We start from the raw sequence: 15113 nt of genomic DNA on the forward strand, positions 1-15113 counted from the left end.
CTGGCGCCGCTGCTGCAAGTTATTTCAGAGCAGAATACATACAAGCAGCAGTAGAGAGGTGGAAAACGCGAGCGGCGAGCAGCAGCGCGAATCGCGACTCTCAACTTCTCGGCTCGAGTTAGGTATATGCCGTACTGCTAACTCGCTGGCAGCGTGTGACTGTATGTATAGCAGCAGCAGCAACATCGTCCCTGCCCGCCACCGTCGTCGCCGCCGCCACGGAAGAGGGAAAGAGAGAGCAAGAGAGGAAGAGAGGAGCGCGCAAAGTCTGCCGAGACTCGGAGTGAAACGTCCGCTTCGGCGAGTCTGGCAGCATAGTCGCGGCCTGGGCAGAGTCTAGCTCGTATCGCTCGTACGCGAAAACACCTAGTGCCTCGCCGTCGGTGTCAGTGTGTGTGCCCCGTGTGTGCGTGTGTGTGACTGTGCAGCCGTGCTTTGCCTGCGAGCTCTGGTGTCGACGACTGTGTGTTTCGAGCTCCGTCTCTATCTCTCTTTCTGTCCTGCTGTCGTGTGACTGTGTTAGCGCACACATATACACTCAGACACACTCGTACGTACCGTACGAGACTAGTCAGTCGGTTTCATTCACTTCGCAGCAGCCACCAACTGGGCCAGAAGCGTAACTCCTCGCCCTTCGCGCCTCTCTTATACTACCGAAAATTCGCTCCGCTGTTTTGCTGATGATGATTATGCCCGCGAGAGCATAGATCGAGTAATTCAGTGACACCCTCTCTCCTCGAGTGAAACGCCAGTGTGTCAGTGCGTGTGTAAATAATATACTACGCAGAGCTATACCGAGACTCATTAAACGATGATAATGAAAGCAGTTATCTGAGAATAATCAGTCGCAATTTGAACGACGTACGCGCTGCTTCTATACTGCAGTTGCTGCTCGACTCGTTTTTGAGTTTCTCCGACTTGTGCCTCTACGTAATATCAATTAAAGTTGTGCGCGGCAGTGTCAGAGAGCTGAACCGCCGCGTTTAGAGGAGGATTGCAATTTAGACACGGATTTTGCGTGTATACAGCTGCAGCTCGAGAGTCTTTCGCTTCTCTCGCTCCGTTCTACGCTCGTACTTGGTCTATTCGTGCTGTATAGTTGCACACATAGCATACGTGAATACTGTGGTGTGGTTCGTTCGTGCAATACAGATATACATCTATAAAAAAAAGTCGTGCGATATACAGACGACGGTTTAGCCAGTGTCCAAGTGCACAGCAGTCGACAAGTGCAACGAGACATTTACCAGCTATATAAAGACTGGAGGGAGAAATAACATTCTCACATCAACTCTAGGTAAGGGCATTCTACTTTTCACTTTGCTTCAAAATCATTATACTCTAATGCAATTATAACAACGTAAACAACTACTGAACTCGTTGTTGTTGTTGTTGTTGTTGTTGTTGTTATTGTAGCTAAAAGCAAGTATAGTAGTTTCAAAATAATAGAATTTTGTCGGGATACAGCGAGACACTATACACACCTATATCGTGGTACGTGATTCAGCTCAACTTGACGCATGAGCACATAGTTCGGCTTTGTATACGTGCAGTATGTATATATCGAGGTATATATAGGCACGGCAGTCAAGTGTGTCCTGGCCAGCACGCGTAAATCGAGTACAGCGTGCATATGACATGAGCAATTGCGGCTGCTACTCCCATATTTTTTTGAGCCAAATGCTCGGCAGCGACAGCTAAATCGCGGCATTATCGGTCAGCCGAGTGTACGGTAATTTTCGCGAGGTTAATTATCTCGTGCAGTAACAACAGCAGCAGCTCGAGGTGCGCTCAGATCGTACACATACATACAATCCGACGTGCGCGCAAAGAAGAGGCTCCGATGCGCGCGGGTCCTCTCGAGTCTCGCGCGGAAGGGGATATATATATGCGCTAAGTGTAACGCACAGTGCAGCACTCGCTGCTCCTCGCAGTCATGCAGACTTTACGACCTCGTGCGCTATGTGCCCGCGCGTATATATAAGGTGTATATATGTGTGTGTGTGCATGCAAGAGAACGCTTGGATCAGTCGCCTCTGCGAGCTGCTATATGTACGTGTGAATCCGTTGTACACATTGGCTGCAGGCAGCAGCAGACTCGAGGCAGTCTCGCACACGGTGCAGCACACACACAGACATACACGAGCTTACAGTACACTGCCTATATATTATATGTACGTGCGCTTGCGTATATAGTAATCGGAGAATGGATCGCAGCGGTTCGCGGAACTGCATGCACTGCACCGTCAAAGTGCACTGCTCTCTGTCTCTCTCTCTCACGGCGAATCTGGAGCAGTGTCCTGTGCAGCTCGCTCGCTGCTACCCAAATACTCTGGCGCGCTGCTCCAATTTTGCCTCTCCTGCTGTTGCTGCTGCACGTTGGTATACATAATTCGAAGCTCCTTATCTCGGCACGCGGCGACTCGCGCATTCCAGTAATTGGCTCGGTCCTCGTCGTCGACCGAATTTCCTGCCTGCGCACATATGCTCCATGCTCGAATTGATCCAGGAGTATCGTGCGCTTATCGACCCACGAGCACGATGAGAGTATAGTGTGTTAGAGCGCCGATAACAACCAGCGAAACAAACGATCCGTATACACGAGCAGCAATATGTAAGCTACATTACTCGCCGATTGCCGAACGTAAAATCTACCCAAAGAGCAGCTCTTCGTTATAACTATAATATACGCTCGAGCGCTGCTGCTTCCCCTTATGGTCGTGGCCTATCCTATAGATATCGTTATAGACGCACACAATGTTGTACGCTCGCTCTAATTAGATTAGGACACGCGCGAAGCTGTTACGGGCCGCGCGCGCAGCAACGTCTTCTGCGAGTTCGCGTGCCCACTTCGTGCAGCGCGCTAAACATTGAGAAACGCGTATACCTATGTGGCTGCAGCAGCGCACTGCATCGCAGCGATTGTGTTGTATACGCAGAAGGAAGAGTTCATTCTCGCAACGCAGCACATCCGCGCTTACGAACGATGCCTGCCGACGATATATGTGCAGACGCTTTATAATGCCCAAGCGCTAATAGCCGCGTTTCGCCATTGACTCCTGATCTCTATTCAATACGCAATTATGCAACGCGTGTCCACCTCTTCGCTGTACATTCGTAGTAGTAGGCGTAAATAAGCGAGCTACCGGCCAATTTCTCAAAGTCACCCAGTCACTACAACCAAGTGTCTATTTTATCAATAGTCCGCGGCTTTAAAAATGCGACTCGTGTGTATATAAATACGTAGTATGCATCACGAGGAAATGCACGTGACCTTCGACGCCGAACGTCGACGCGCAGTCGGCTCCTCGTTCGTGTTTATACGCCATTCGACCGATTTTCGGAGACATAAAAATACCTCGTGCCGAGCGCGCACACACGCACGCATCCACATGTATCTATATAGTCCCCGTGTAGGAGCCATAATTCAGCAAAAACCGCAGCGACGCTTGTACACGAGCGCGCGTTCCTGGAATTCTTCGCTGCCTTTTTGCACGTATACTTTATACTACTTCTCTCTCTCTCTCTCTCTCGCTCTGCACTTATTCTGCACATTATACACGCCTACAACGGCTGAATTGCCATAGTAAACACTCTTGTATACGAGCAAAGTGTCTTCGAGTACTCGAAATGCTGATCATTTCTCTACTCCTATTTAATTTTGGTTTCAACTCTGCCCCACTGACACTCGACGCGTGTAAGCGTTAATTTAATTTTTCAAGGACATGCCTTTCATTCCCGATTTTTGAACGGTCAAAATCGTAGCAAAGTCAACATTGTTCTTCGTCTAAAAATTAATGACCAACCGGCGTCTCAAACATGCGCCCCCCTTGACGATAGACATTTCACGTGAAACGCGATGCCCAACCCTTTGAATAAGCTTCATTGGTATCCTTATTACAATCGGCTGCGCGGCTTTCATAATATTTTAATTAGACAGAGCGTGGCCATTAAACCAGATGATGCAACGACGTCGAGTAAACTATGGTAATCCGAAACCCTATAAGAAAATGCGAAAAATAAATCACGTCGATCCGAGTCAAGGTCCCTCCTTTTGATCGTGTATTCGAGAAAGTTGGTCACTGAAACTACGACCGGATATTAAGATCCCCCTTCTCGAGCGATATTGACTAAATAATCAGACTGATTTGGCGGGGACTAAAAATAAGTAGCTACATCCGATAAAAAAATCTCGGCACTGACTGGCGATTCTCAAAAGAAGCCGCGATAGCTTCGTCTTAATAATGTCATGCATAAAAGACGACTGAATCAAGTAGCATCAGCAAGGCAGACGCATGCTGCAATAATGTCTGGGTGAGGTATGAGATGTAACAATGAATTACATGAGGATGGCTATTAATTTAGGCGTGTGAGCTGTCTTTTCGATAAAGCTCACCCCAAATACAATGAAATAGCGCTACCAAGAAATATGCCTTACAAGTTTTATGTCGATCTTTCGTGCGTAATACTTGCGCGAAAGAAGATTCAAAGCTTTTTGCCTGTGGCAATGCTATACTTTTCCATCAACTATTTGCCCAATCTCAATTACATTGCTCTAGAGTGATTTCCCACACGCTTTGATTGGCTTTCGTTGGCGAATAAATCGTTCATCATGGAAACGGAATGGTAAGACCTCGATGCACATTTCTAGAGCATTGTCGCTTCGAAAGGATCAAAGCTGCGTTATGTGCATAGTAATTGTCTCGGCAATATGTTGGATGTTCTTCTTTAATATAAGGACGACTTCCGGAGCTCGTCGTGGAGATGCGCTTGCAATACAGGAGACGTGATTATGACTCGCACTCGCAGCATTATTTGGCATTTTTCACTCTCACAGTACAGTTAATTTTTTGCTCATTGCAAAGGTTCTATATCTTCATCTTCCGTCAAGTGGATGAGCTTATTCTCGAAGCTGTGCTTCGCTGCAAGCTCCCGCAGATATATAGGCCAAGTGTACCGGCACCTAAATACAAACGCACGAGTTGACTCGTGCGCGTCTTAATTCATTGCTATATGCAGAGTCTTGAGTCGCGCGCGAGATCGAGTCACGAGTTTGTCGACGCGCGGGAATCGGCTGATTCGAGTGTGTGTGTGTTTGTGTACAATGCGTGAGCAACGTCGCAACTTGCGACTCGCGAGAACAACGGTAAGTATATGTGTGTGTGTGAGTGCGAGCGAGGCCGGCGCTGTCGCTGCTGCTGCTGCTGCTAAAGCCAAAGAGAAAACTAAGAAGCATGGCGATGGAATGCGTGGGAATGCTGCCTTGCTTCGACGAGAGAGAGAGAAAGAGAGACGCCGCCACGAGCACTTGGTCGATCTGCCGAGAGAGAAAGACAAAACAGCACGTCTGCTCTGAGGATGAACTAGCATGTATATAGAGAGACAGCCCACGACGCCACCGATTGAGCGAGTCTTGAGTCGTGCCACTAACTTTTCGTTAACGACTCATATAGTATTGGAGCGCTGCGCAGTCCCAAAACAACCTTGGGTGTTTTTATGTTACTTATTATTATAAGCACGACTCAACGATGACGACGATCGCGTTCGGCGGCACATATGTATAACATAATATACCTTTATATTTTTAATGATACATATTGTTGTATACAGATGCGCCATCAGGCTGGAATTTCACGCCCGATCGGTCTCCCGCGTATACGCGTATGTCTCTATAAATTGTCAAGAGCGCGTGCAGCTGATAAGATTTCACGAATATAATAGTATTGGCTGTTCCGCTGACACCGCCGCGACCGCTGCCTCGTGATAACGCACGAGCAATGCCGTATAGCTCGCGCGCGCGATCCTATTTAGATATAGATAAGACACATTTTTACGCTTCTTTTTCAATCGCCATGTATGCTGCAGGTAGGGATTATTGTCTATACTCGTACGAAATACGGCTCATTGCTGCGAGTTCTGGGAACTTTTTAACGATTTTTAATGGCGCAAAGTTTCACTGTAACAGTATTATCAAATACATAATTAATGCGACAAAATGATTTGTTAATCGATCGTTTCTTATCTGTCATAGTCTCGCTATTTAATTTTATTTCGAGCTATTTTGTCAATAAATATAGAGAATAAAAATTTCTAGTGAAAACTACAAAATTACATTATCACCATGATCTTCTAATATTTAATCGTTACGATTTTTTTTCAAAATTAACAAAAAATTAATACCTTATAATAATAAATAAAAATGATACACGAGTTTGCATATCTTATCGAAGAAAGCTCGCGGATGCATTCAATCTCTAGTATCGAATCAACACTATTTATCAAGAATCCAAATATCAAATCTTCTAGCAGTATCTCGTTGCAAATTATTTATCCACTTCTATCTCGAGCGTGAAGTGAAATATGAAAACAATACCAATTGATACTTTTACGCTCGCTTATATGATAATTTTTTGCTTCCACGGCTGCGTGCAGCAGACGGAATTGTGCGATAATTACACCGTCAGTTCTTCCGAGGTCAACGCTGAATTTACCAGCGCTTGCAAACCGCGCGTGTTTACATAATGAACGATTCTAGTTTTCGTTAAAAATAGCCATTTTAGATCATTGTCAATGCCAACGCATTTTACGCTGGAGTGTCACGAATCGATCGATTAAACATAGTTCCCCTGGTGCGATCGATTCGTAAACTCGCAGGTTCTGTAATGCCTCTGCAACGCGTAATGGCTTTGGGCTCTTTTTCGTAAATATTGACACTATGAGGAATTTTTAAGAAATAACAGATTTAATAAGATATTTGGAATTTTACTTTCCTGATGAAATCATCCATCGACTTTGTCTGCAAAGGTAAACACTTTATACACGTCTACCCGTAATATAATGCGCACATAATATCCCAGGAGATATTTTTATAATACGTAGTTAGTCAAAAATTGAAAAAATACTTTCAAATTTTACCGCTTTCGCGAGGCAGAAAACTCATTATGGTTATTAAGTAAGATCGAAATTCATAAAAAATTTAATTTGAAGTACATGCAATAAATAATGCTATGATCTTGTTTTCGTTGATGAAGTTATAAAATATTTTGTAACTCATTTGCATGGAATAAACTTCAATTTAACGCGCTTTAAATACTGTCGTTTTAAAGCTTGAATCTATTATTTTCATCGAGTAATTTTGTCTCATTTTACGCTGTATTAAACAACTTGATAGATTATAGGTAGTTTAAACTGGATATTAAAGTTTTTAATTTTATAATTGTCAGTTAAAACAGGATACTGCTAAAAAGTCATTATGTTTATGCATATTTTTTAAAGTGTTCAAAATAAAGTACAAAAGCGTTTCTTACTATCTGGTTATATATTTTTATCATACGTTTAAATGTGTCACCTAATACATTAAACATATAATATTTTCTTGAAGAATCATCATCATCTCTTTTTATTATTGAATGAGAAAAAAATTTGTTCAGACATCGGAGCTGTTTATAAATAGTTTACACTTTGAAACTGAATGAAAAAAAAACATCTCTCCAATGCATCATTCGTCACTGCTTTATGTATCAGTGGCTTTTACTTAAACACTTAATTACCTAAACTAAAATTAAAACAAAGGAAATTTTTGAATCATTTTGCAGTTTGTCTGTAAAAAAATGGCCTTTATCAACTCACCACACAGTACTGAAATTTGATTAAAAACACTAGCTGAAAAGAAGCTTGGGATTAAATCTCATTACATTAATGTAGCCTTAAAATTTTTCTACTCGAGTCAAGCTCGTGTATAGTTTCATACAGCAATGCGAGAGAGGCCGTTCCTGCACCACACACAAACACACACGAGAGTGTGAGTGCAAACAAGACCTCTTGCAGATCATTACACATGGCAGCGAGTTCCGTATTTCTCGTTCTGTCTCTCGCTGAAAATCAGCAACAGCGTGATTCAAAAGAACCGTTGTATATCCACACACAGAGCACGCATATAGCTATAGGTACAGCGATACGTGTAACTAAAACGCGAGTCTCGAAGTAGAGAAATACTCGTCAATCAGCTGCTGCTGCTGCTGCTTCACTGTATACGTATAGGTGCATAGTCGAGCTTCTGCGCAGGTGAATGAACGGCCGCCTGCATATTACACGGCTTATATGCATGTGCGTGACCATCGCTTCGCGGCTTATGCACGTTGCCCGCGCGCGCTCTCTCTCTCTCGTATGCACCTTCACATGTTATCCACACTCAACGGCACGAAACTTAATTGTGCCATATCCTCTAGCTCTAGCAGCCTCGTGCCTCCTTCTCCTCTCGTAGTCGATCGCCGAGCTATACTCCATATTATTATATACAGTCTGAGTCATTCCGCACGATGGATGTTGTGTACGAGTATCGGCAATCTGTGGCACTCTTTCGATGCGATACGATTCTGAGCCGCACGCGTTATTGCCTCTGATTAATTTGACATGTTATTGTGTGCGCCGAGATCGTCGTAAATAAGCGATACGAAAAAAATGTTTTTCATCGACGACGATGAACGTCGTTATTTTCAACGAGAGTAAACGATCGCAAATATATATTCCTTCCACTGCTTCTGCAGTAATTATGAAATCTAGCACAAGGGTCGAGTCTTGTCGCAGTAATTTCGCGCCCGCCTCCGACCAGAAGTGTTGTATATTGCACATTGTTCATCAAATGTATACGTGTACAGTGTACACTGTGCACTGGGCATGCTTCGACATGTGTTGCACTCCGACCTCCTTATTCAGTCCTCTTAACCGTGATCATTCGTACTTGACTGTACTGCACACGGTGTCAAGGAACTTGCTCTTCTCTCTCACCCGATCTTCAATTCAATTGAACCGACTCGACCTGAGTGTCGAGGTATATACGTGTTCGCTTTTCCTCGACGAACTTGGCCAACATCCAAAAATATCTTGCGTCGTTACTTTACTTTGGTCTTTGACTTTCTTTTGCGTTTAAGATAATCCTGAGCTTGCAGGTCTTTTTACAAAATTTTTGATGCTGAAGGCGGTTTTCGGCGAAAAGCGATGATATTCGAGTGAATTCAATGAAACGAATAGACTATCTGAAATTACCTTACTTTTTAACATAAAGTCTGCTAAATATGATTTCGTACGTAGTAATAATCATCCTGAATATTTATCTAATCACTACATTTTTCATTATGCTTATTGTTTATCGTTAACTTATAATTCGTATACCAATTGTATCTCATTACTTTTTTTCGACTCTTTGATCATCTTAAACAATTGATGGGTGACTGTGTCATATACACAGCTTCGATTTATTTTTATTGCATTACTCATGTTACTCTGTACTTGTAATGGAGAATTTCTATTTTCGCCTATTGACATTGCGCCAAGTTTTTTATGCACTTTTTAACAGTGCAGTAAAACTTTTGGTGACGTTTCACGTATCATGTCATAATAATCATGTTTTAAATGTTAAAGAAAACGTGTCACTAGTCGGTGAAACATGCGTGGTTGATCATTTGATTTATAAGGTATAGCATGAAAGTTGTTCAACTTGAAATATTATATTGATTTTAATAAGATTGAATTAAAACGATTTCACGACGCAAGTAAAATTACTTTCTTTTAAGTAATTAACTATCCAAGAATAATTGATAATTCATCTCGTGCCATCGAATGATATAATTTTATAAGTGAATTTGATTCACTCACACGTAAATTTCACGTTAAAAATTGAAATTTAATAATATTTTTGAAAAAATAATCACTGCATAATGCAATCCTATAGAACGCTTACTTTTATTGGATATTAGATCGCAGTATATTTTCTATTGAACTAATATATTCATTGCAGTGGAAGGTGTTCACGAAACAATTAATATCCCATCGACTCAATTTCACTCACATATATTGTCATAACAAATAGAGTGGGAATATTACATGAAAAGTATCGCTAAACTAATCGTTATGCAATTAGAAACAATGATTCCAAAATTCGTTCGTCATAAAATACCCACAGTCACGAAGGAACAATTGTGTTGGGATGTACAAATCAGATAAGTTCCTGAGACAAAAAGTGCTAGGCAATATAACGACATTGTCAAAAATGTATCAGCGGGGAAAATTTTCTCAACGACCGTACTTTTAATTTATTTCTCCTGTACAATTACACGAGAGTGAAATTAAAAGTTTGAAAAATTTCAAGTATTCTGTAAAATATGTATTATAATGTATAATTGGCATTACCATAGTTTTATGCGAGTTAAAATATTTTTAGCCATTTAATTTTAACTCGGTGCAGTGACTCAAACTTTTTGTACATAGTCTCGTTGGGGAAATAGGTTATCCTCGGAATTGAAACGCGTTATATACTTTTCACTACACTAGAATACGTGTACATTCATACGAAGCGTAATATATTCAACTCTCTACCTCTGTTAAAAATTATTAGCTGTTTGCTTCTTAAATTCAATGATTTGCTTTACGACTTTTAAATAATAATATTTTACATAATCACAATGACTATCATTTATTTTAATGTTCGTTAAATTTTAATTTTATAGCGTAGTTACTTTTGCTTAAATTAATTAAATTAAATTAAATTAATTAGTAAGATTAAATTATTATTATTTACAACATTATTAAAATGAGCACAATATTTCATTGAACTATGGCAGATTTATTCATTTTAGAATGGATCTCAACTGCAATTTTTATTAGTTTCGGAAAAATATCATAATTTATTCATGATGATATCATATTCCTTTTTTTCCTGTAAAATTAAAACTAAAAAAACTTTTCCATTATCTTGATCGAATTAAAATTAAAAGAATACATTTTAACGTGAATTTTTCTCTACCTCTAGAACACAATTGAGAACCTCGTGGGCAAATCTACTTTTTCTCTCATTCTTCTAGATCAGAATCGCGCGGCGTGATAGTGACGGCACGCTTATTGCAGAGAGCCCGGTTAGAAAGGCGAAACTGTCGCTCGAGCAGTTCAGCAATTCAAGCTCTCTAAAAAGCTAGGAAAATGTAGCAGGAAAGTCATGTTTGTAAACGCATACAAATAGTCACCGAGTTGTCTTATTTGGTAAGGAAAGATAATTAGAACATTGAATCCTTTTTGATTTGAAAGTGAGCGGAGAGGAATTTTACAATTTCTTCAGTCTTCATCAGTTGCAAATATAATTTGCTGTTTACCAGCGAATTCAAATGTTTTTCTGTGAGATTTAATTTTAGATTGGTTTTAGAGTAACATTAAGGTTGTCCTTATTTTAAAATTAATAATAATTTGTCAAAGCTTCATAATTGTTTGAACGCATTAACTTATATAACGTAGTCAAATGTCTCTTAACGAATAAAAATTTTATTCGATCGATCGTTTCTTCCATGACATGAAAATAACGCACAATATACGCACCAAAGTACCACATCTTCTCTTTTTTTTTGACAAAGAGAAAATATAGAGCGTGTGAATCGAGGTAATTGACACTTCTGCTACTTTAATAGTACCTACTTACACGCCCGTGCCGTGCGTTAACGTTGCTATATCGTTTATTACTATTTGCAGGTCTGGCAACTTGAACGTGTGCGCGCGATGCATATTTCATAACTTTCTTCGTGCCAGCCGTCCGATATACGCCTAATTCTGTACGTCTTCTGGCGTAGCTATTGTCGCTGATAATGATGATTAGTTGATTATGAAGATCGATGTCAGTTGTACACGTTTGTATGTCGGCTAATTCAATAAAACTCGCGTACTGCAGTTACGAGAAAGAATTATCGTGCTCGTTAACGTGTTCGTACATGCGGCTAGATAAATGATGTAGGCTAAACCTATATTGACACGATTTGAAGGGATTTTTTGCAACTTGTTTTTTTATATAATATTTGCTTGTTTTAGGAAGGCGGACTGTCAGTCCAATGGTATTATTACGAACTGTCTAGAGTCAATAAAAATCTAAGCTGTACATTTTGCCTCACTTATTCTTTTATTATGAAATAATCCCTATGAATGTTGAATTATTCAATTTAACTAAGATATTTTTAAGACCAACTTTAGCTACTTTAGTAAATATGTACTGTATCGAAATAACTATATTGAGTAAACAGTTTTTGCTAAAGCTAAAATGGTAGCGAACAATCCTCATTATATCCAAGATACTGAAAGGTTCGAAGTTTATGCTTGATACTTTTAATCAGCAACTTTTTCAAGCATTTTCATAGATCTCCGTTGGACGTATAAGGAGGAATGCAAAATATCTCAGACATAATTACTTTTCAGACGCGTCCGTCATTGAAGTTAACGGTACTTCTCGAACAATCCTTTAATTTAATACCTTTACAAAAGCCAAGTAATGACGTTTAAAAAGGTGTGCGTGCGTTATACGTGTATTTTGCTTCTCTATGGTATCGTTTCTATATTTTCTCCAGCTCCTGATCACATGTAAACGAAGTGTATACTCGGTGCGCATCACAGACGGAAACACGCTTGACGAATTTCTCTATAGCATTATATATATAGTATACACACATACACCGACTCCTCTCTCGTAAATGAGTACATAAACATGTGCAGTATAAGGTATAATATAAGCGAGCGTTCAACTCACGTGAGGCCAGCACTCGTGAATGAATTCTAGCATGACCTTTATAAAGTGATGATGGACGATGCCTATGCGATGAGTAAGCCCAACACGAAGTTGCCGTGATTATTTTCCGTTTTTTAGATGAACATTTTGAAGCATTGGATAATGATGCTTCGATCAAACTTCATTTTTTCGTAAACGAACTGTAAGGCTTTGATTAAATGAGTGAGATTCCTAATCACCGTCTTTATCCCCGTAGAATATATAGCTTGAAAATAACCTTCAACGTAGAAAATACAATAAACTTCTACGTCGAGTCTAAAATGTGCAAACTGCAGTATATTTTTGTTAAAATGTTTGATCCGAAAATTCCCTCTCGACGCACTTGTATGAGCGGCTGCAATAACGGTAACGAGTGTGATCAACGATTTGCAGGAATTCAGGACGCAGGCCACGTCCGCATAATGCAACGAGCTCGAGGTCGAAGGTGAAAAAAATAATGATTCTCCCTGCACAGCTGAGAATCTCCAAAGAGCTTAGACATTGTGTGTGCTTGTATATGTATAGACGTAGAGACAAAGATTATATACCTTTATAATCTAGGACCGACGACCGGCAGCGCTGAGGACGACTGACACCGAGACCTACATGAAAAAGTAGAGATTTTCATTGGTTTGCTATACGAATATGATCGCTTAATACGAAAAAGTGTGTGCTAATTTTGCAATTATCTTTAAGCGAATACATTCTTCGAAGAAAAAATCAGAATAGTTTTAGTTTCCCTATTTTGTTAAGTCTCTTGAAAAGTGCATTGAACACTAATGATGAGCTAGATGTAAACGTTAAAATGTGTTCACAATTTTATTTTAATCATATTGATTTTTAGTGTTGCCATTTTTAAAACAGACGAAATGCATAAATTATTAATTCTATCAAATCTTACGATCGATGACCTTGAAACGTAGTATTACAAGAATAAACATAGACTAGCAAATAATAAAAATCGATTTGGAGTATATCAAGTAAAGAACCGGAAGGTGACCCTCACCACGGTTTGATGAATGGTCTGAGGTAGCCCGAAAGTCCCGACAATTCTTGAAAAGTAAAGAGTTAGCCTACATATTGATCGTCCCTACTCTCAGTTGTTCATTTCATAGTGATCACTTCTGTTTTATTGCATAGCAACTAAACAATTTTCGTTACGAATTCCATTACTTTGATATTTTGAGTAATAAACATAATTTTTGATGCAAAGTATCATGTAATTATAAATCACGATCAACACTAAGGTATGAAAAATACCTAATAAATTATAACTATAAAGACTGAATATAAGATACTTTCCTCAAGAACTTTTGCAATACGAGAATAGCACTTGACAATCGATCTTAAGACATGACCTCGATTTTACACATCCTTACACTCTTACAGTAATCGTAACATCTAGATGACCTCTTTTAACAACAGACTTTTCATATTAAATGAAAGTTTATTTCTGACCATTGCAATTTATTTGTATATAAAGTTAAAGAAATATATTTAAAAATGATAATTTTTATCGACCTTTCTTGTTTGAAATGATATTTTTTCTTGAATTTAATGAATAATTCCAAAAATATGTAGTATTTAAGATGGTCCTTTCTTATGAATTATTTCCTACATTTATCACACGCGTGTGGGACATACTTTGAACTAATGTGGATTTTGGGATAACTTTTTTGGGTGCATATCTTTTCGAAAACATCGCATACACGTGTGACACCAATGTGCACATTATCGAAATGGTTTTGGAAATTATCATTTTTTGTTGATGTCTCTTGGCTTATATCACATACAGGCATAACACCACTACGCAGCGCATTAATGTGAGATTTGAAATGAACATTTTGTGAAAATGTTATTCCACATAAACCATATGAATATCTGAGACCATTGTGCACTACGTCAATGTGAGTTAAAAGATATCTTCTTCGTGTGAATGTCTTTCCGCATACAATTGTATATCGCATGTACACATGTGTGATACTATAATGCATCGCATCGATGTGGAGTTTGAAAGTGCTCTTGTGTGTAAATTTTTTTCCGGATATTTCAAACGCGTATAAAATTTTTCCTATATTAAAAATATTATTTTTCATTATAGACTTTACCTCAGTTTAGGTAGAAATTTGTTTATTTCGAAAGAATTTAATGCTTTCGTTTTTTGAAAACTTTAGTTCATTCATCAAAAATAATCCACAATGATAGTAAAAAATAAAAGTATAAAAACCCTCTGTGTTGTTTTTGTTGAAGAGGTTTATTCATTTTATAGCGTTTACTATCATATGCTCACACTAACACAAAGTATTAGGATTTGACTTGAAACGATTCGTTCGTAGATGCTATTACAGTTGGACTCTTATAATCATAGCTAAAAATACAATTAATTATAAGAATGTAGAAAATGCTGATTCGTGGTTGTTATCTTATTTTTCAATTTTCTCTCGACTTCATATCAAAGACTTTGTTATGTAATTCGGAGCATTGAACATTTCATTGCACTTACAAACAAACAAATATATGATAATGTGACTGTAAGAAA

The 15113-nt window shown here is 39.2% G+C and overlaps 1 protein-coding gene across 6 annotated transcripts in view; it reads left to right on the top strand.

The window, feature by feature from the left end:
• The first annotated feature begins 198 nt into the window (after window positions 1-198).
• LOC106655254 (protein kinase C and casein kinase substrate in neurons protein 2) overlaps window positions 199-15113 on the top strand; it is a 36982-nt gene continuing 22067 nt past the window's right edge. For 3 of the 6 annotated variants that reach the window (XM_014375560.2, XM_014375562.2, XM_014375563.2), the window contains exon 1: window positions 202-1297. The gene's annotated coding sequence lies outside the window, so the exon portion shown is untranslated. Of the gene's footprint in view, window positions 1298-15113 lie in introns of all 6 variants that reach the window. The other 3 variants (XM_014375565.2, XM_014375561.2, XM_014375564.2) reach the window with 3 other exon arrangements.

The sequence above is a fragment of the Trichogramma pretiosum genome, unplaced genomic scaffold (genome assembly GCF_000599845.2).
Source record: "Trichogramma pretiosum strain Unisexual culture from Peru unplaced genomic scaffold, Tpre_2.0 scaffold2, whole genome shotgun sequence".
In the NCBI taxonomy this organism is placed as follows: domain Eukaryota; kingdom Metazoa; phylum Arthropoda; class Insecta; order Hymenoptera; family Trichogrammatidae; genus Trichogramma; species Trichogramma pretiosum.